Below are 21,890 nucleotides of genomic sequence, written 5' to 3' on the forward strand. Positions count from 1 at the left end.
ACTCGGAAAATGAGGGTGAGAATGGTTGCACAACTTGAAGAATGTAATTAATATTCCTGAATTATACATGTAGAAATTGTTGAATTGGTGTATGTTTTGCTGTGTATATTCTCAACAACAACAAAAAAATTATTAAAAAAAGCTACATGCAAAAGGCACAAGAGCATGTATAACTAAAGCATTAACAAAATTCAGAGATAGAAAAGAAGATGGTATGTTAGGAGAACTGTAAATAGCTCCCTCATACAAATTTTTGATTCTTGTAAATAAAAATCATTGCAGCCATAGTGCATATGTAATATGCATAATAAAAACCAAAAAAAAGGAAACCCAAACCCATTCCTGTTGAGTTTGGGACAGAGTAGAACCACCCCCACCCCCAGTAGGGTTTCCAAGGAGCGCTGGTGGATTTGAACTGCTGACCTTTCATTAGCAGCCAAGTTCTTAACGGTTGTGATTCTCAGCTGAAAGTTTTCTAATTTCTCTCTTTTACTTTGCATCTTTTTAAAAGGCATTTATTCCTTTTCACTTTTGTGTTTATAGTTATTTGTATAGTACTTTATAAGTTTCCTAGGATTAGGAATTATATCTTATTGATGTATCTGACAAATACCACATTTTAGAAACAAATCTTTTCTAGTTAGGTATGATAAGACCACTATTAAAAGTATAGTGCCTACTTTAATATTCAGTAAATATTTGCTTATTGAAAGGATAGAACCCCTTTGTTTTAGGTGGAAGTGCAAAAGGAGAATGATAGATGCCAAAACTTTTTTTTTTAATAGCCAAGCATGTAATTTAATTAAATGCAAGCGCCCCTTGAATAAATGGTCAAAAAACTTGACAGGCACATTACATATGAAAAATTATAAATAGTAAATCAACTTTTAGAAAAAAATCTTTAATCTCATGCATAGAGTAAAGAAAGTTAACAATGAAACACCATTGCTTACCTATTAATAAGAATTTCCTAAAATAGGACTGATGAACAGGATATGCAAATTAGTAAGAGTTTGAGGAAAAGATGGAATAATTATTTTGTGTTTGATGTTTATGTAATTCTCTTGTTCCCCCACCAGTTATTTTAAGTGATTCATAAGTTGAAACATAAAGGAAGAAAGAATGAGAGAAAAGGCAAAGAATTTTCCAAAAACCAATGGGTAATATAATGAAGGAGAAAGAACAATTGTTTTGTACTGGGACCTGGGAAATTAATGTCTTCCACTAGTATTCCTTATCTGTAGAATGGGGATACCACCCACCTCATAGGGTTGTTGTGAGGGTTATATAAGATTACATGTATAAAATGTTCTGCATTCCTGCCTGACAACATTTCTCTTTACTGGCTTCAGTCAAGTGATGAATCAATCAACTGGTTATGAATATTAAGAGGCAAGTATGTGCAGGGCAATCCATGTGAAAGCTGGACAATGAATAAGGAAGATCAGAGAAGAACTGATGCCTTTGAATCATGATGTTGGCAAAGAATATTGAATATACCATGGACTTCCAAAGAAATGAACAAATCTGTCTTGGAAGAAGTACACCCAGAATGCTTCTTAGAAGCATGGATGGTGAGAACTTTGTCTCAGGTACTTTGGACATGTTCTCCAGTCCCTGTATCATGCTTGGTACAGTAGAGGGTCAGCAAGAAAGAGGAAGACCCTCAACAAGATGGGTTGACATAGTGGCTGCAACAGTGGGCTCAGACATAGCAAAGATTGTCAGGATGGCACAGGACTGGGCAGTAATGTCTTCTGTTGTACTTAGGGCCACTATGAACCTGAAATGACTCGACGACACCCAACAACAACAGCAAATGTGCAGGGAAGGAGCCCTGGTGGCACAGTGGTTAAGTGCTCAGCTGCTAACCAAAAGGTCGGCAATTAGAACCCAGCAGCTGCTCTGCAGGAAAAAGATGTGGCAATCTGCTTCCGTAAAGATTACAGCCTTGGAAACCTTGTGGGGCAGTTTACTCTGTCTTCTAGGGTTGCTATGGGTCAGAATCGACTCATTGGCAACGGGATGTACAGGAAGCCTTGCAGTACAGGGAGATTTATAGAAGATGATAATATTCTTAATTTCTGGAACTAGAATTTAAATGCACTTAAAACGTAATTTGGAAAAGTATGTTTGATCATACCACTCACTACTGAGGAGAACAGCATTTAGAAAAGTAGTTTACATGCAAAGAAGGCTTGTGAGGAAATCTAGGCTTTAGAACTGACTCTTTTAAAACAGAAGAGTTAAAAAAAAAAAAACAAACAAACATATTTAAAGAAAAAATACCTCACAAGATTACTAAAGTCACTAAATTTACAGCAAGCCTCTTCATGGTGAAAAAGTAGCCATTTTCTCTTAATTACCACAGCCACAAAGTTTTCTTCAGACAGTTACTGTTGCCAGTATCACGAATGAAGTCATTTAATCCAGACAAGATTACCTCTTTTCTTTTTTTTAATCTCAGGATGCAAAGTGCATCTCCCCCTTGTCCTCCAGTTATGGCATTTGTTGGACATGCTTATTCAAAATGGAAGTAATGCACAGTGTCAGGGTGGCTTTTTTTTCCCCATAACCCTACCTTGTGGCCAAATTCCTGCCCCTTAAGGCACAAATTTGACCATATAAATTTGTTTGGTGATTTTCCAATCGTGGATCTTTGTTTTATTAGGCCATTTCATTTACATAGATCTAAGCGAGTGTTGATTAATAAAGACCTCCCTATTGTCTAGTTCTTTTTGATACGAGGTTTAAAAGTTAACTTCTGTTGGGATGCTTTGTAAAGTGTTATTATTTACTTATCAGCTTGTCTATGAAATCAGGAACCAAGTGCCATCTGGTTTATCTTATGAGTTTTCACCTGTAATTGCTGTCTGTAGAGTATCATGTTTCCCTGAGATTCCCACATTTGTCAGTGTTCCTGGTCTGTCAGGGAGTGAGTGGTATTCTTTACTCCCTTTAAAACTAGGATTCCGTAAGCTACAGAAGAAATATCAAATCGATTTCCTGGGAAGACTTGCAGGCATCATTTCTACATTTGAAGTGCAGTTTTTGTTCCCTGTCATACCAAATTAAAAGAGATTTGTATTTAAATGTCACATTTCTGGTGTGGTCATGGTTATAAATTTGATTTACCCAATTTTATCCTGCTAGGAAGGAAAACAGATACTTATTAAAGGTATGTAAACTGGTTCATAAAAAGTAAAGAGACTCAGTTATGGTACTTTATATAATATTGTTGTTAATTATTGTTCTAAGTAGTTTCTAGACAAGGCCAATTAATATATTCAGTATTTTTATACAGAATCATTTAAAAAATTGTCTGATGGTTTCTTAGCTTATAATCTATATTAAAATCTTTTGTAGGATTTTTGTTTTGCCTGAATTCTGAGGGTATTGAATCTAGATATTATTTAAGCTACTATTTGTACAAAATAGATCTTAAATTGAGGATTAGAAGTAGATTAAAAAGGTGTTTTTCTCATATGGCTATTAAGTATAAAATATTAACCACATTTAAATCAGGTCGTTTAACCCTAAAGTAGTGCAAATGATTAATGTCCTCATTGTTAACCAAGAAGTTGGTGGTTTGAGTCTACCCAGAGGCAACTCAGAAGAAAGTCCTGGTGATCTAACTCTGAAAAATTAGTCACTGAAAACCCTGTGGAGCACAGTTCTACTCTGACATACATGGGATTGCCATGAGTTAGAATTGACCTGATGGCGACTTGGATTTTGGTTTAATTCTTGTTTTGCTGATCTTGGGGTAAGTAATCTACTTATGCAAAGTTGTCAGCACTGGACTAACAAAATCATGGAAGTCCTGACCCATTGCTTTGATGCAGTTATGATAAGTATTGATACATGAGAAAGATGTGTCAGCTTTATACCAGTATGCTTGTACCTAGGAGACTGTTTCATGTATTAGTAATAATTAAGAATATTTGGTACAGTCTTTACTAAGACTCTTTGGATATTTATTTCAGAAAATTTAATTTCTGATCTACATATTTTGTTCTCAGATACAGAGGCAGGGAGGATCTTGATTCATGTCTGTTTCTTGAGTCTTATTGCTTCAGTTTGGCCTAGTTGCTCTTTACATCTGGTGTACAACTGTCATCCCTGGAATATTATTTACTGGGGATTTCCTTCTGTGTGGGAATGTAGGACCCTTGTTTTCTATATGTTATCTTTTTATTGTCTTACTCTGTCATGGGAGGGCAGGGCACATCCTTTACTAGCTTTTTGATAAAGGGTGGGTAGGAGACATAGTTTTGGACACCATGTGTGTTTGAAAAATGTCATTATTCTATATTTTTAATGCTTGACTGATAGTTTGGCTGGGTATAGAACTCTAGGGTGGAAATAATTTTCATTTAGAATTTTAAAGGCACTGCTCCATTTATCTTCTTACTTCTGTTATTACTATTGAGAGATCTGAAGCCATTCTTATTTCTGATTTTCCCTCAGTGCAAGCTTGTAGAATCTGAAATTTCACTGTAATATCCCTGTAACATGCTTTGGTTTGGCTCTGTTTTTCACTGTTTACTAAACATTCATTGGGCTCTTTTAGGCTGGCAAACTTTGTCCTTCAGTTCCGGAAAGTTTTTGTAAATTATTTCATTGTTGATGTCATTTGCCTTTCTGCCATTTTAATTAGAATTTTTGGATGGGTACTCCAATTTTCTTAATATATTTTTCTCCTGTTTACAACTTTGTCTTTTTGCTTTATGTTCAGGAAGATTTGTTAACTTCATCACCTAGTCCTTCTGTTGAATTTTCCATTTTTTCTATTAAGTTCTTAATTTCTGTTTTACCGTATTCCTTGCCTGTAGTATCCTATTCTTGAATCAGGAATGTAACAATTTTTTTTTTTTAAATATCTGTAGATATTAATGATTTTTTTTCAAGTTTTCTTTTTGCATAGGTTTTTTTTTTAAAATTTTGATCTTTGTCTTTCATGTTAGAGACTTTACCCAATTGCCTTCCTTTTCCTTGGTTGAGTGCATAATGTGATGTGGGAGATTGATAAGATGATTAGAATATCTGAATTTGTCAGTTTTGAACTTCTCAATAAGCAGGTCTGGGCAGACCATTTTTGGGGAACTCCAACAAAACCCTCAGGTCTTGCTTTTTGGGCTAGTCAGATACCCCAGAGAATAATCTTCCTTTCTTATCCATAGAGAATAAGAGTGTGGTTGCCAGCATTCTGGGAGATTAATGGAGGAAGAGGACTAGAGTCTCTACAGTCAGCACTCAGTCTCTCTCTTTTTGGTATGGTACTCACATTTTTAACTATGGATGCTATTTTCAGACTTTTGCTAGGGTTGGAGAGAGCAGCTATTCAGTGGAATGTGTTTGCAGAGGGCATCTAGGGTGTCTTACTGCCTCTCACAAAACAGTTTTCACTATTCCCTCTTACAGCCATATCATTCTACTCTATGACACTTTCACTTCCATTTCCAAAGGTTCTTCTAGTTCCTATGTCTTTGAGAATTCTGCTATGTAAATCAGGATCATTCCTAATTTGTCCTTGCTGCAACTTGGAATTTGAGGTTTTGCAGACTGGAAGTTAGTTACCACTGGGCTTGCTTATTTTCCGATTTCCAAAATATTTATAGCTATTCTCTCTTACTTTACTCTCTGTTCTTGAGGATTTGTGTCTTAAAAAATCCCTTTACTGTAATTTTTTTGGGATTTAAGGAGGGAGTGAAGTTAGGTGTTCTTAGTTCACATCCTGACATCCTTCTAACATGCTTTTTCCCTATTAATATATATAGTGCAGATAATGATAACTTGTGTAATTAAAGTGTTTTAACTAAATGAATGTATTGAAACCTTTTATTTAGGTTCTGTGGAATTTTAAATGATTTATATATGCAAAGTTTTCTAATAGTGTGATATATAAAAAATGTAGTAGTTGACTACACTTAATTTCATAGCTTTTTTCATTACTAGTTGTGTGACTGCTGGAAAATGGTTACATTCTCTAGTCATAAAAATGTCAGATTATAACATTTGTACTGTTTATTTTACATGGTCATCATACAAGTGAAATTTTAAAAAGCTATGTGAGAAGTGCTAGTTTTTAATTAGAAAGAGATAAAATATTGGGTAATCATGGGAAATATTACCTAACATTAGGAATGGCTTCCAAATATGTATGCTTTTCCAAATAAGTGAGGTTAGGCTTATTACAAATGATCTTATGTAAAATAAATTTTTTTTAAGATAATCTATGACATTATGCAATCAAGTTATATTCTACTTCCTTAGGAATACTAATAAAATTTCAAAGTAGATTCCTTGTCTTCCAAAAATTTGTGTAGCCTTCACTCAGAGCTCAGCTCTCCTCAGCACATAGTAGCTCCTCTATGCTGTTAGGTGTCATCAAGTCTATTCCAACTCATAGCGACCCCATGTGACTGACCTGTAGGGTTTTCTAGGCTGTAATCTTTAGGAGAGCTGATAACCAGGTCTTTGTCCCACAGAGCCACTGGGTGGGTTTGAACCGCCAACCTTTTGGTTAGCAGCCAAGTGCTTCTGTTGTGCCTTTGAAAACACTCTAAAAACTGAAAAGTGCTCTACAAAATATACTTTCCTATCTTGGATTCTGAAGTTTAGAAATTTTTAATCTTGGCAGGGAACCCTATAATCAACTTACTATTCTTTCTAGAAAGTAGGAGTTGAGATCCTAAATATGAAGGTTCTTAAAGATGTAGGACTTTGTGAGATTTTTGTAATAGAAATGAAAACAATGGGAATTCATTTCAACTCACCATCTATTGAACAAATTCTGTGTTTCACAGTATTTAAGAGAATAGAAGATGAGAAGACATGATTTTTGTCCTTTGGGCACTCGTATATAAAAATATAAGTAATGAAATGTGGTAAGTATAGTGATAGTGTGCATAAAAGATCTTGGGAGGAATCAGACCTGGTTTGAGGGACAGGCATATTAAGAAAAAGGAGTAAGGAAAGGATTGTCAGTGATATGATGATTTAAGTTGAAGCATGAATAGGATTTACTGAGTGAAGTAGGGTAGGATCTTTGGGATAGAGGGTAAAGCATGAACAAAGGCACATATAGATTTAAGGCTTTTAAAGCTTTAACACCCCTAGAAATTCCTTTAACTCAGTATTGAAGTCACTCCTGAGGTTCAACCTTCAGCCAAAGATTAGACAGGGCCATAAAACAAAACAAGACTAAATGGGCACACCAGCCCAGGGACAAGGACAAGAAGGCAGGAGGGGATAGGAAAGCTGGTAAGTCGGAACCCAGGGTCGAGAAGGGGAGAGTGTTGAACCGTCATGGGGTTGGCAACCAATGTCACAAAACAATGTGTATTGTTTAATGAGAAACTGATTTGCTCTGTAAACTTTCATCTAAAGCATGGTAAAAAAAAAAAATAAGCTTAAACAAAGATGTTGACAGTGACTCTTGCTGTTTGAATAACTGTCTAATCATTTTACTTTTCTAAACTCCTTCCATCAGCCACAGAAACAGAACCAATGAGGATGAGGCTTCGTGGGCTGGGACTGAGTGTGGCATGGGATTGTATTTCAGCTCTTACCACTTTTGTAAAGTTATTTTAATTTCTGAACCTGTTTCCTCAATCTCAAATTGGAAGTAAAAGCTACCTTGTAGGTTTAGTGTGAAAATTAATTTATATAATGTATATAAAACCTATATGAAGAGTTGATACAAATCAGTCTACCTCCCTACTCCTTTTCCACAAGGTCCATTGCATGAAGTAGACGATCAGTGTATTTATTGATTTGACTTACAATAGAGAAAAATGAGCAAATTGGTAGTAAGATGATTACAGTGGCTGGAGGAGGATTGGTATAATGATGGAACTTAGATTATGTCTCTTACTTTGAAATCTAAATTAGTTGAAAAATAGCTCTTATATCTACCGTGAGTAACCAGCAGGTTGCCCAGGAAAGCTTAAGACTGAGAAAGTAGACTGGATTTACAAAGGAAAGGTGTTTGGCAAGACAAGGGAGGCTTAAGAGGGTTTTGGGTTGGGGGAGGGGGGGAGCCTTGTGCTTGTGAGGGTATGTTACATAATTTATATCTTTGTGGAATCTGCTTCTTGAATGTCAGAAGTTGCTCATTAGGCAGCTCTAAATTTCTTGGCTGTTTGGGGGCCGCCCCCCACCCCCAATCCCCCTTCCCCTTATCCTTACTCAGATTCTATTGGTTATAGTAATGTCTTCCCTGTTCCACTCCTTCCCAGTTTACCAACATTTTCCTTTTAATGAATAGACTTTTGCTTGAGATTCTATTTCTGAAGAATTAGTGTGGCTTATATCAAGCATAACTTGTTTTTTTCTCTGAAACAGTACTTAAAAGGAGTTTTTACATATATTACCCAGTTTGCCTCATAGAGAGGATATAAAGGCCTTTTAAAGCTGAGTAGCTATTTTTTAACTTTCATCATGGAAAATTTCAAATACAGAAATAGAATAATAAATCCCATGTGCCCATCACTAAGCTTGAACAGTTATCAACTCATGGGGCTAGTCTCCTTTTAGTTATGCCTCTACCAGTTCCCTGTACCCTTGAACACTTTTAATGAATACCTGTACACCCACTGATGGATAGAAACGAGAGCACAGGGCAGCTAAATTTTAGGAAGGCATGTCAGGTAAGAGAGAGGGAAGTGGTGGATTCTCTAGCTAACTTGAGCAAGTCAAGCAAACAGGTTCTTTGTGTGCTTTTGTCTTCCCCTTTTCTTGATGGCTATGGTACAGCCAAGACAAATTCATTGGGAAGTCTCTTAAATTTGAATTAATATAGTTACTTTTAGCCTGAATTTTACCTTTTTGTGTTCCCTATTTTTTACCAGGGGTGTCCACAGTCCTTGTTTTTATTCGCTTTATACGCGTATCAAAATGTTGGGAGGTCTGTGGCAGGGTGTTAAATGTAATTTGCGCTGGGACCAAATATTCACCTGGGAATGTCTTTGTGATCATCTGGACTACCGGAAGAGATGGAATTGTTTTTGTCTTTTTGGTAAATTACTCAAAATAAGCTTTGTTATTATCTTAGTTCTAATGATTCTAGTCCCTCCTCAGCAGCTATTTAAAACAGTTGTCAAGATTTCAAAAATCTGAATGCAAGCTTTAACCATTCTGCTAGATTTAAGTACTTTGGGGCGTAAATTCTGTGGGGAAAATCTTTAACCCTCTGCAGTTGAAATTAACTTGATCAAATGACTATCAGGATTTGCAAAATTTAATTTTCCAGAATTTACAGAATTGACACTCTTTTCATGATAAAAGAACTATAAAAGGAGGGGGGAAAAGACCTTGAGCAGGGTTTGACTTTGACTTTTTTTTTCTGGACTGAAATGGAGGCTTCCTTTCAAGCAAATTCCCTAATGTTTGCTCTGTGTGATTTGGCTCTATCTCTGTAACTGCTAATATGTGGCATGGATTTCAAGCTGTCTGGGATCTGGATGTGCCCAAAGTCTGTATTGCAAGTCAGGATTCACAGGCATTATGTTACAAAACTGGCTTGCTGCCTCCTCTTTTCTTTTTCTGTGCCCTGAGTAGCTGCAGTGTTTGTTGCAGTATATGCATTAGCTGTGGTCTGTTTCCTGCAGGCTGCCAAAGTGGGAGGGGCTTTGTTTGATACATAGCTGAGTTTTCACTGTGTGAGTTCTTGAGTGCACGTTGCAGCCATCTTAATTACACTTTAGTGCAACTGAGACAGTGCAGCTGTCTCAAAATGGCTGCTGACCTAGTCTTTGTAGCTGCTTAGGAAGAAAGTATGCCAGTAAGAAGACTTGTCGCATGCATCAGGACCAGAGAGGTAAGAACTAATTACTTTTTATCTTTAAACATTCTAATTTAAAAAAAATATGAATTTGGCTAAGTTTATTTAGAAAGGTGAACTTAGAGCTTATTTTTTAAGAAGTTGAAGTAAATGTTTGCTGATAGAACCTTTAAGCCTCTATTATGGAAACAGTACATAGAATGCTGAGGTCAGAGGTTAAATTCCTATAATTTCTCACCATCTTATGTTATCTCATTGCCAGAACATTTGATCACACTAATGCTTTTCTGGCCTTAATTAACATAATTTTCCTTTTATGTTGAATATTTTATTTTTTTTGGTAAGTATTTGTAGAAATTAAAATAATATAACATCTGAATAGAATTTTTTAGAAGAAGCCGTTAATAAGCCTTTTTTGCAAAAGAGTGTGATTTTTTTTTTCTTGTTTTTTTTTCACAGATTAGTGCTGGTTTGTTGTTGTTTTGTTATGTCTGTAGGTATTGTTTGATAATTTCCTGGGAAGAATGTTAATTCTCTAGATATAAATCGTAGTTACAGAAAAAATGTTAAAATGCTATAAGACTTTTTTTGGTGCTGTGGTTCCAGTTCTTTCTAATCATGCTGCCTATCTTGGCCATCCAACTCTTACATTTTTAATGGTGCTTAACTTTTAATTTTAATTACTTTTTGCTTAAATTGGCATTCAGATTCAGATTTTGAATTTATGAATAAGTTCATATATTCTAGGCCTGGATACCTCTTTTCTTTATAACCAATGTATTCTAATACAACAACATGGAACTGAATTTAGTTACTTAAGTAATATTAATTGCTGATACTCACTTCAGTTTTAATTTAAGCGTATATATTTAAAAGTAATATAGCTCAATGATTTCATAAATTTAGTTTCAGAATTTTCCAGAAGCTTTCTTAACATGGTCTTGGATTAGAAACGTTTATTGAGATAGTATAATTCCACGGTTACCCAGAAAGGTGGGAGAATAAAATTAATATTAACAAAATATTCCAGAAAGCAGAACTGTTATTCTTTTGTTTTCTAAATTTTATTTATTTTGTTGTTGTTGTTGAGAATATACACAGCAAAACATACCAATTCAGCAGTTTCTACATGTACAGTTTAGTGACATTGATTACATTATTTGAGTTGTGCAACCATTCTCACCCTCCTTTTCTTTGAGTTTTTCTTCTCTCATTAATATAAACTCACTGCCCCCTAAGCTTCCTTTCTAATCTTTGGGGTTGCTCTTGTCGATTTGATCTCATATAGATCATCCTTAAAACAGCATAATGCTCATGGCAGACATTTTTACTAGTTAAGCTAAACTATTGTTTGGTTTTAAGATGACTTCAGGGAATACTTTTGGTTGAAAGATTATCTCAGGGCAGTAGTTTCAGGGGTTCATCGAAGGCTGGAGTCCATGAGAATTTGAAATTCCGTTCTGCATTTCCCCCCCTTTGATCAAAGATTCAAAGTGTTTAGTAATGGTAGCTGGGCACCATCCAGTTCTTCTGGTCTGATGGCAAAGGAGGCAGTTGTTCATGGAGGCAATTAGCCACACATTCCATATCCTCCTCTTATTCCTGACTCTCCTTCCTCTGTTGTCCAGGTGAATAGAGATCAATTGATGTGCCTTAGAAGGCCACTTGCAAGCTCTTAAGACCCCAGGCACTATGCAGCAAACTAGGAGGTAGAACAGAAGCACTAAACACATTATTGGTCTAACTAATGGGATGTCCCATGAAACCATGACCCTAGACTTCTAAACCAAGGAACTAAATCCCATGAGGTGTTTGATTGTACATAAGTAGCCTCAGCAGCTACTCTTTTTTCAGTTGTCATTGTTATAAATAAATCTATCACACAACTTTTGCCAATTATACTTTTTACAGGTGTACAGCTTATTGACAGCAGTTAAAATAATCAGCTGTGCAACCATACCCTTAATCAGTGTGGTTTTTCCATCACCATTAACCCCTCTTTTCCCCCTCCCTCCCGCCGCTGGTAACCACTAATAAACTTCGGTCTCTATACATTTGCCTTTTATTGTTTGTTTATATAAGTCAGGTCATACAATATTTGTCCTTTTGGGGTTGGGTTATTTTGCTCAGCATACTGTCTTCAAGCTCCATCCATACTGTAGCACGTATCAAGATTTCATTTCTTCTACTGGCTGAGTAGTATTCCATTGTATGTATATATACCCTATTTTGTTTATCCATTCATCTGGTAATGGTCATTTAGGTTTTGTCATGGATTGAATCGTGTCCCCAAAAATATATGTCAACTTAGTTAGGCCATGATTTCCAGTATTGTGTGGTTGTCCTCTATTTTGTGATTTTCCTGTGTTATAAATTATAATCCTTGCCTGTGGTTAAAGAGGATTAGGGTGGGGTGTAACACCCTTGCTCAAGTCACATCCCTGATCCAATGTAAAAGGAGTTTCCCTAGGATGTGGCCTGCACCACCTTTTATCTTACAAGAAATAAAAGGAAAGGGAAGCAAGTAGAGAGTTGAGGACCTCATACCACCAACAAAGCAGTGCTGGGAGCAGAGCGCATCCTTTGGACCTGGGGTTCCTGCATGGAAAAGCTTCTAGTCCAGGGGAAGATTAATGAGAAGGACTTTCCTCCAGAGCCAACAGAGAGAGAAAGCCTTCCTCTGGCGCTGACACCCTGAATTTGAACTTCGAGACTACTAGACTGTGAGACAATAAATGTCTCTTTGTTAAAGCCATCCACTTGTGGTGTTTTTGTTACAGCAGCTCTAGATGACTAAGACAGGTTATTTCTAGTTTTTGGCTATTGTGAATAGTGCTGCAGTGAACATTGGTGTATAAGTCTCTTTTTGAATCTCTGCTTTCAAGCCTTTTGGGTATATACCTAGGAGGGGAATTGTTGAGTCATCTGATAGTTCTGTTTTTAGTTTTTTGAGAAACTGCCACACAGCTTTCCACAACGGCTCTACCATTTTGCCTTTCTACCAGCAGTGGATAAGGGTTCCCATTTCCCCCCATCCTGGCCAACATTTATTATTTTGTTTTTGTTTTTTTTTAAATCTTAGCCATCCAGCCATCCGAGTGGGACTGAGGTGGTATCTCTTTGTGGTTTTGATTTGCATCTCTCTGGTGGCTGATGACGCTGAGCATATTTTCATGTGTTTGGTGGACATTTGAATATCCTCTTTGGTGAAATGTCTATTCAAGTTTTCTGCCCATTTTATGATTGGGTTACTTTTTGTTAAGTTGTCAGAGTGTTATACATATTTTGTTAGCATATCTTGTCGGATACATAGTTTCCAAAGATACTGTCCCAGTTGGTAGCTTGTCTTTTCACTTCAGGACAGTTATTCTTTAAGCACTAAGGCTTAAATTGCAGTACTTATTAAGTTTTTTTCTAAATGGTATAGTACACATCCATGACTTTGTCAGTAGAGTATTTTGAATGTATCCCTGACTAAATATAGCATAGAACAATAAGTTTTGAACTTTTTTAATATAATAACTTTTTGTAAATTTTTATGTGGGTCCCTAGTATATAAAAGGGATAAATGTGGTATTTTATTGTTGTGTTCTTCATTTATAATGTTAAATTTATAACATTTTCTTATTACAAGTGTGTTTAATAAAATCAGAACAACTGTTTTGATGTAAACAAAATTTTGAAACAAGAGGTCATATATGTTAATTATAATCTTATGTGAGTGTCAGGATCTAGTTCCCTTACTTGTAGAACCCCAATTGCTAAGATACTGGGAAATTCAGTTTGAAAAGTATTTTAGAGTATATTTCCTTTATATTCTTTTTTGATTTTCATGAATTAAAACTCAATTGCTGTAGCGTCAGTTCCACCTCATGGTGACCTCATGTGTATCAGAGTAGAACTGTGCTCCATAAGGTTTTCAGTGGCTGATTTTTTGGAAGTAGATTGCCAGGCCTTTCTTCTGAGGTACTGTCGTAGTTATTTAATGCTGCTGTAACGGAAATACCACAAATAGATGGGTTTAACAAAGAGAAATTTATTCTGTCACAGTCCAGGAGGCTGGAAGTCCAAATTTAGGATGCCAGCTCTAGGGGAAGGCTTTCTCTCTCTGTCGACTCCGGGAACCCCAGGTCCAAAGGATTTGCTCTGCTCCCAGCCCTGCTTTCTTGATGGTATGAGGTCCCCATGGCTCTGCTTGGTTCTCTCTTTTATATCTCAAAAGAGATTGATTTAAGACACAACCTAATCTTGTAGATTGAGTCCTGCCTCTTTTAACATAACTGTAGCTAATCCTGCCTCATTAACATCATAGAGGCAGGACTTACAACACATAGGAAAATCACATCAGATGACAGAATGGTGGACAGTCACACAATACTGGGAATCATGGCCTAGCCAAGTTGACAGATATTTTTGGGGGGACACAATTCAATCCATAACAGGTACCTCTGAGTGGACTCGAACCTCCAACCTTTCAGTTAACAGTCGAGAGTGTTGTTTATAGTTTAAAATTATTGTCTTGGTGTAAACTTGGGTTTCTTCAACTTGTTTTTGAGATTTTTAAAAAACGAAGCAATTGTTTCCCTAGTTTGTTCAAACCTGTTGCCATTGAGTCAATTTCGACTCATAGCGACGCTATAGGACAGAGTAGAACTGCCCCATAGAGTTTCCAAGGAGTGCCTGGTAGATTCGAACTGCTGATCTTTTGGTTAGCAGCCGTAGCACTTAAAACATTATGCCACCAGGGTTTAACTGTTCACTGTTTATCACAGTTTCATCAACATCTTTATCACTTATTTTACTTTTATTAACTTATTACATTGTAAATTTAGTAGGAATATCTTACGTGGTATAGTGGGTTTTTATGATCTAAACATTAATTTATGTAAATCCAGTCATATGTTCTTGTTCCTAAAAGAGAAAAGGAAAAAATTCAGTATGGACCAAAAATTCTATCCTTCTTTTCTTTTGACAAGGGTCTTCCCTGGAGTGAGTATGACATAGGAACGTGAATGTGCTGTGTCCTTAATCAATCTTATTTCCCTCATGCCTCTAATAGTATGAACTACTCAGTATCTTGGGGGAATATTCTAGTGTTTAAAACATGTTGCTCAAATTAATTCTTATGTGGGATCCTGATATCGAAAAGGGAGAAATGTGGTATTTTATTGTGTCCAATGAAGATATGGGAAATCCTAAATGATATGGATTGACACAATAGCCACAACAGTGGGCTCAAACATGAAAGATGATGGAGATGGCATGGGACCGGGCAGTGTTTCGTTTTGTTATACATAGATTGCCATGAGTTGGAGCCGACTCAATGGCAACTAAAAACTACCACTTATTTTATAAGGTTAAATTTATTTACTTGTAAGTGGTGTTCTAGTTATTTAGTGCTGCTGTAAGAGATATACCACAAGTGGATGGCCTCCACAAATTTGTTCTCTTTCCTAGTTTAGGAAGTTAGAAGTCCAAATTCAGGGTGCCATCTCTAGGGGAAGGCTTTCTCTCTCTGTCTCCTGCGTCTAGGAGGTTCTCAGCACAGGAACTCCTGGTCCAAAGGACATGTTCTGCTCCCTGCTCCCCTTTCTTGGTGGTAGTTAGGTCCCTCTCTCTCTCTGTTTGCTTCTTTCTACTTTTTTCTTTTGTAAGATAACAGGTGTGACTCAAACAAGACTGATGACTTGAGTAAGGGTGGTGACCTGAGTAAAGGTGATGCATCCCACCCTAATCCTGCCTCATTAACATACAAACATAACCTAATTCTCATTAACATAACCTAATCCAGCCTCATTAATGCACAGAGGTCAGGATTTACAACACATTACAAAATGGAGGATTTGTGGTTACGCAATACTGAGAATCATGGCCAAGCCAAGGTGACAGATGTTTTGGGGGATACAATTCAATCCATTACAAGTGTATTTAATAAAAAGAGGAATTACGCTGTTTTGATGTAAACAAAACTTTGAAACGAAATAATATATGATAATTACACCTTCTCCTCATGTACCGACTATCCTATTATCCAACACTTCACATTTATGACAATAGTAAAAAATCTACTGTCTGACTGTTGTGTGCCGTAATGATGTACATCTGGCAGTAACGAACAGTAATGAACACCGAAGTGTGAGGTGAGAGTAACGCTGGCTTTGGTAGTTAAGGTTTTATGTCAACTTGGCTGGGCCATGATTCTCAGTGGTTGACAGTTATGTGATGATGTAATTTGGTAGTTATATAAATGACGTAATTTGGTAGTTATGTAATGTGATCATCCTCCATTTCATGATCTGATGTGGTTAGTCTCCATTTTTGCATAGCACTGATTTTGCATAACTGCCTGGTCTTTGGAACCTAAACATGTCAATAAATGAGCAGAGGGTGTATAATCTTACATGAGTGTCAGGATCTAGTTCCATCATTTGTAGAACCCCAGCCATTAAGATTCTTAGAATTTCATACAGTGCAAGCCACTTACTTAGCTTAGTATTCTTCAGTGCTGGAGGAAAACTGATTAGAATAAAATCATTGACCAATTTATGTTGGCCTTCAGAGAAAGACCTCTGGGAAGTTATATTGATCTACTCTTTTTCTTCTGTTGCTGACTCAAAAATTTCCTGCCTCGCAAGATGACTTCATTAATTATCACTCGTACGTGGGGAAACAGCAGCATCCTATTGTTAAAAAGAAAATTATTGTAATTCTTTTAGTACTGTGTTGCATTTCTGCAACTGCAGGCATAAACTAGACCTCACTGATAATCATTACTTTTGAGATTGGTGACAGTTTTCAAGTCTTCTATGCTGAATTCCTGGTTAGCTATTATGCTGGATAATTGAGAACATAATAAATCTGAGAGCTGGATAATTGCGGGTTTATGGTATTGTTTTGGTCACTTGTTTACTTAGTCTCATTTGTTTATCCTATATTATAGTCTCTTTCATAAGCCATATCATTAGCATAAGACTCTAAGGGAAATGTTAGGATGGTGAAAACAGTATTGAATCCTGAATTCGAATTATGTTTTGACCACCTTTTTCTCATATTGGCAACTCATTCCATTTCCTGACTCTGTTTCCTAATTTATAAAACGGAGGAAAAATACCTGTTTGGCAGGGATATGCTCAGACTCAATGTACATAATATTTGTGAATAGTACTATGAAATACTTTATAAATAACTGGCATACTAATTTTTCCAATAATATTTGAGTGTTTTTCAGTTCATTTGCTTTTCAAATGTCAGTTACATTGTCAAGTGTGTTTGGATCAGGAAATGTGGTATATTTAAAAAATATGGGAAATTTTTCATACAGCTCATGTTTAAGAAGCAGGAAGTACTAACTAACATCAGTATATCCACTAAATGATATTACATATTCACGTCGGTACTACTGGGTCTGTGCCATAAAGATTCAGTATGACGTGAATCTAGTCCGCAAAATGTGGAGATTGATGCAGTCCTCACATTCCTACTTTTCCTTTCCATTCTCATTGCCACCCCCCTCCACCCCACCCCCCGCCATGGCACTTTCTCTGCCCTCTCTTCTCTCTCTCTGTCTGACCCTGGCCACCTGCATCTAGGTCCTTCAGACTGCCAAATATGCACATGCCAGCTGCAAATTTGAAGAGTCCACATGACACCCTAACCTTCTGGTCTGCTGGCTCTTACTACCCCTTTGGGTTTGATAATTCACGGGAACAACTCACAGAATTCACAGAAAGTATATCATACTGACAACTACAGACTTACTATAGTCAAAAAGGATACCAACAAGAAGACGCATAGAATGAGGAGATCTGGGAGGCTTCCTAACCCGGAGCTTCCATATCTCAACGAACGCCCTATCCTCTGGAGAGCAGATATTCTTGCCAACCAGGAAACTCTCTGAGCCTTTGTGTTCTAGGCTTTTATCAGCCACTCCTGCGTGATAACCCGGTAGCATGGAGTCTGACTCATAATGACCCAGTGTGACAGTAGAACTGCCCCATGGGTTTTCCAATGCTGTAATCTTTAGGTTTTCCAATGCTGTAATCTTTATGGGAGCAGACTGCTACATCTTTCTTTTGTGGAGCAGCTGGTGGGTTGAAACCACTGACATTTCGGTTAGAAGCTAAGTGCTTAACCACTGCACCACCAGGGCTCCTCCCTCCTGCATGATAGATGTCAGCTTCCCAGGTGAGCCTTTTCTGGTCTGGCCAGCCCCCACTCGCCAGCACAAATCCTCAGGTATGGCCTGGAACTTCCATACCATGGCACCCCAATTGCTCCAAGGGTTATTTCTCCAGAGCCAAGGATAAAGGCCACCTTAGTTGTGGTAAAACTAGGTCCTTTACCGCACGGGGTCCTGCCCTGTTACATAAATTAGCCATCCTTTTCTGTATGTGGGAGTGGCAAATGTATTTATTAAGTAAAGCCAATATAGAATATTGGCATTACAGAATTAGAAAAGTAAGAGAAATGTTTCGATGGTCTGGCTGAATCCTCCAAATCTACTGTGAGAAAATAACTTCTCTAAAGAGGTACTTGAATTCAGGGCCTAGAATTTTCTGCATTTCAGTACAAATGAGAATCTTAACAGCACAGTTCTCTTTCAGTGGTCACAACCTGGCAGCCAGCAGATTTGTTTTCACCTTCTTCAACTACTACCCCATTTTTCTAGTTAACATTTGAAGTTGTCAGACTGCATACAAAAATCTGGATGTCTTGCCTGCTAGGCCTGCGTTTCTGACTGAAAACAATAATCTCCAGTTGAGTAGCTGCTGTCCCCTTCAAGTAGGTAGGGCCTGATCCTTCTGCTCACATCCTCTTCACCAATTCACATTACTTGCCTTTTTCTGTATGCTGTTGCTTTTGAATTCCCTATCCTATTTATTTCCCAGATTGTTGGCATCCTTAAATATTTAAAACAGCTTCTAACCCTGGAGAAAGTAAAAATAAACAAAATCTAGGCTTCTTTACTTGGTAGGAGAGACTTAACATATGTAAAGTTAGTTTACTCTTTGGACAAACTGTGGCATCTTGGGTAACCTTCAGTCTTAATTTTATATATGAGTACCACAGGGGCTGAAAAGAGCGTTGGTGGTGCAGTGGTTAAGCGCTTGGCTGTTAACTGAAAGCTTGGCAATTTGAACTTGCCAGCCTCTCAGGAGAAAGATGTGGCAATCTGCTTCCATAAAGATTTACAGCCTTAGAAACCCTATAACCAAAAAAACCCATTGCTGTCAAGTCGATTTCAGCTTACAGCAACCCTATAGCAGAGAGTAGAACAGAGAGTAGCCCCATAGGGTTTCCAAGGAGTGGCTGGTGGATTTGAACTGCCGATCTTCTGGGTATCAGTCAAGCTCTTAACCACTGCGCCACCAGGGCAGTTCTGCTCTGTCCTGTAGGGTTGCTATGAGTCGGATTTGATGCCACATCAGTGGGTTGGGCAAGGGGGCTGATGGAAGGAGATTTAGTAACGTCAGCAAAAAGGGGCGATTGAAAGTAGGAGAATTGAGAAATACTATTTAGAAACACGGAAGTACCTTGAGGGCTTTTAATGTGATAATAATCAGTTCTTTTTTCCTTAAATGTTAAGAGATTTTACTATAATTTGGTGTTTTAATGATGAGACTGAGTAAGAAGAAGTTAAATTATATTCAGGTTGTTCACTTTACTGAACAGGTAAATGAAATACATTTTATAAAAGATTTTTGCCTAAATTTGTTGATTTAAGAAGTTTTAGCAGTTAAGTTTCCTGTATATATAAAGTTTTCTTAACTGCAAAAGAAAGACACTGGACTAATTTCAGAGGCTATTAAAAAATTATTTATGTTGAAACTTTGCTTCTTAAGTTTACTAACTTAACATCATTTCAGCTATGTGAAGACTACCTTGATCCATGAAACATGGTAGTTTATAATCTTGATCTGACATGAGTTTGAATTCCATGTTTCCAGTCAAAGCCATCTTCATGGCATTCATGTAATACTATGGCATTGGTAACTCTAGGGAAGTGCTAAAAGAATGTTACTCCATTTTTGGGAAATGGCTTTAGTGAAAACTTTAGTGAAAATTGAAGAAGCAATTAACTTGCACACAGGAAACACTGACTCCTTGCCTTCCTCCTTCCCACACCCCCCCCCCCAAAAAAAAAAGTGACTTGGGAGAAAGCTTAAAGTCTATTCAAACAAGTGATTGCTTTTTAATTGCTCAGGTAGGACTTTCACAAAGTGTTCTTTATTGGTAATTGGTAACTGTCTGAAGTGCTAGGTGTTTGGGGCCCTGGTGGCTCAGGCTGCTAACCACAAGGTCGGCAGTTTGAATCCACCAGCCGCTCCTTGGAAACCCTATGGGGCAGTTCTACTCTGTCCTATAGGGTCACTTTGGAATCGACTCGATGGCAATGTTTTTGATTATTAGTCATTAATATGTGAATATGGAAATGATGAAAACAGTGCTAATAGACCCAATAAATCTTACAAGTATAATGAAACGGAGTTTAACGTTAGAGAGAAATCTGAGGAGTTGCTTCTGTTTTTGTCTAACCTGAAGGCTTCTGCCTTCCCTGTGGAAGTAAGCAAGACACAACTGTCCAGTAGAGCCATTCTGAAAGGAAGGTGCTTGGCCACCTGACCTGGTGCTTTTCATTGGTGAATGTAGAAGTATTATAGAGTACATACTGGAAAGCATTGATGTAGAAGTCAAGAAAAATTATTTTTATTCTGGTACTGCTATTAAGTAGCTGTATACTTTTGGATTAATTACTTCGTTATGCCATTCCTTGACCGTTAAATGAGGGAGGTGGTTGGATTATATAAGGAATTAGAAAAGAACCTAGACTTTGGAGTCAAAAAGAGTCAGAGTGAAATCTGTGTTTTTCTACTCACTGGTGAGAATTTTATATAAGAAATGTATGTATAGTGCTCAAAGTACAGTGCGTATTTATGGTAAATGCTCAATAACTTAGATATAATTTTTATAGAAGTAGTTAAGTTACTATTTTCAGAACCTCAGTTTTCTTATCTTTAAAATGGGGATGATAATGTCTACCATACAGGATTGATACCGAATTTAAACGAGGATAACAAATACAAAGCATTGAGTGCGGCTTGAGGCACAAACTATGAATAAATATTGGTTGCTTTTTCCTCTCAAGGTTCCTTCCAACACATATTTTTTTCTTTTTTTAATTCCAGTCATTGTTTCAGGAACAGTGGTGTTGGGGAAAAATACGGATTACTGGATGCTTTAGAAGATGATCTTTAGGAATAGGGAGCTTTTTAGGAGCCTGGCTGATTGACAGTAAAAATACCAGACTGCAAGATGTTTAGAATCTCAGAGTCAAGACTTTAAAGAGCTCAAAGGGGACAAAACAAGAAGTTTTGTTTGTGCTATGGCAGTATGATAGATTAAAAACAAAAATGGACTGAATTGATCAACTGATTCAACAAATTTAACACATACTTATTACGCATCTATTATTTGCCAGGTACTATTTTGATACTTGGCATAGAAGATCCCTGCCCTTACAGAGTTTATATTAGGAGGAGGGGAAATTAATAAATATGAGAAGGTTACAAACACTAAGAGATGGGGATTCTAGGGGTGGAGTAGAATAGCCAAGACCTAGATAAGCATTGCTGAAAATGTGGTCCATGGATCTTTTCAGGGACTATTTGTTGCTGTTCCTCCATGAGATAAGAGCTGAAATTGAGAGTGTCTAGAAATTTTTATATCAATCTGGTAAAGTAGTTTTATGTTAGTTGAATTAAATAATGAAAAAATCTAGGCGTATATTTCATTTCATTTTTTGAGTAATTCATTTAAAAATTTTTTTTACTGTGTTTTAGGTGAAAGTTTATAGCGCAAATTAGTATTTCATTCAAAAAAATTTATACACAAATAATTTGGTGACACTGATTGCAATCCCTGCCATGTGTTAGCACTATCCCTCTTTCCCTTTCCACCATGGGTTCTCTGCGTCCATTCCTCCAGTTTCCCTGTCCCTTCCTGCCTTCTCATCTTTTGGGCAGGTGTTGCCTATTTGGTCTCATATACTTGACTGAACTAAGAACCACGTTCCTCACGTGTACTGTTGTTTGTTCTATAGGCC

General features: G+C 37.0%; 1 protein-coding gene across 2 annotated transcripts in view; it reads left to right on the forward strand.

Moving 5' to 3' along the window:
* Nucleotides 1-21,890, forward strand: part of ATF7IP (activating transcription factor 7 interacting protein) — a 121,109-nt gene that overhangs the window by 10,868 nt on the left and 88,351 nt on the right. Inside the window, exon 1 of one of the 2 annotated variants that reach the window (XM_023741589.1) lies at nt 8,150-9,823. The exons of the other annotated variant lie outside the window; for it this stretch is intronic. The gene's annotated coding sequence lies outside the window, so the exon portion shown is untranslated. Of the gene's footprint in view, nt 1-8,149; nt 9,824-21,890 lie in introns of those variants that run through there. 2 annotated transcript variants of the gene reach the window in all.

Source organism: Trichechus manatus, unplaced genomic scaffold, assembly GCF_000243295.1.
Source record: "Trichechus manatus latirostris isolate Lorelei unplaced genomic scaffold, TriManLat1.0 scaffold00184, whole genome shotgun sequence".
Taxonomy (NCBI): Eukaryota; Metazoa; Chordata; class Mammalia; order Sirenia; family Trichechidae; genus Trichechus; species Trichechus manatus.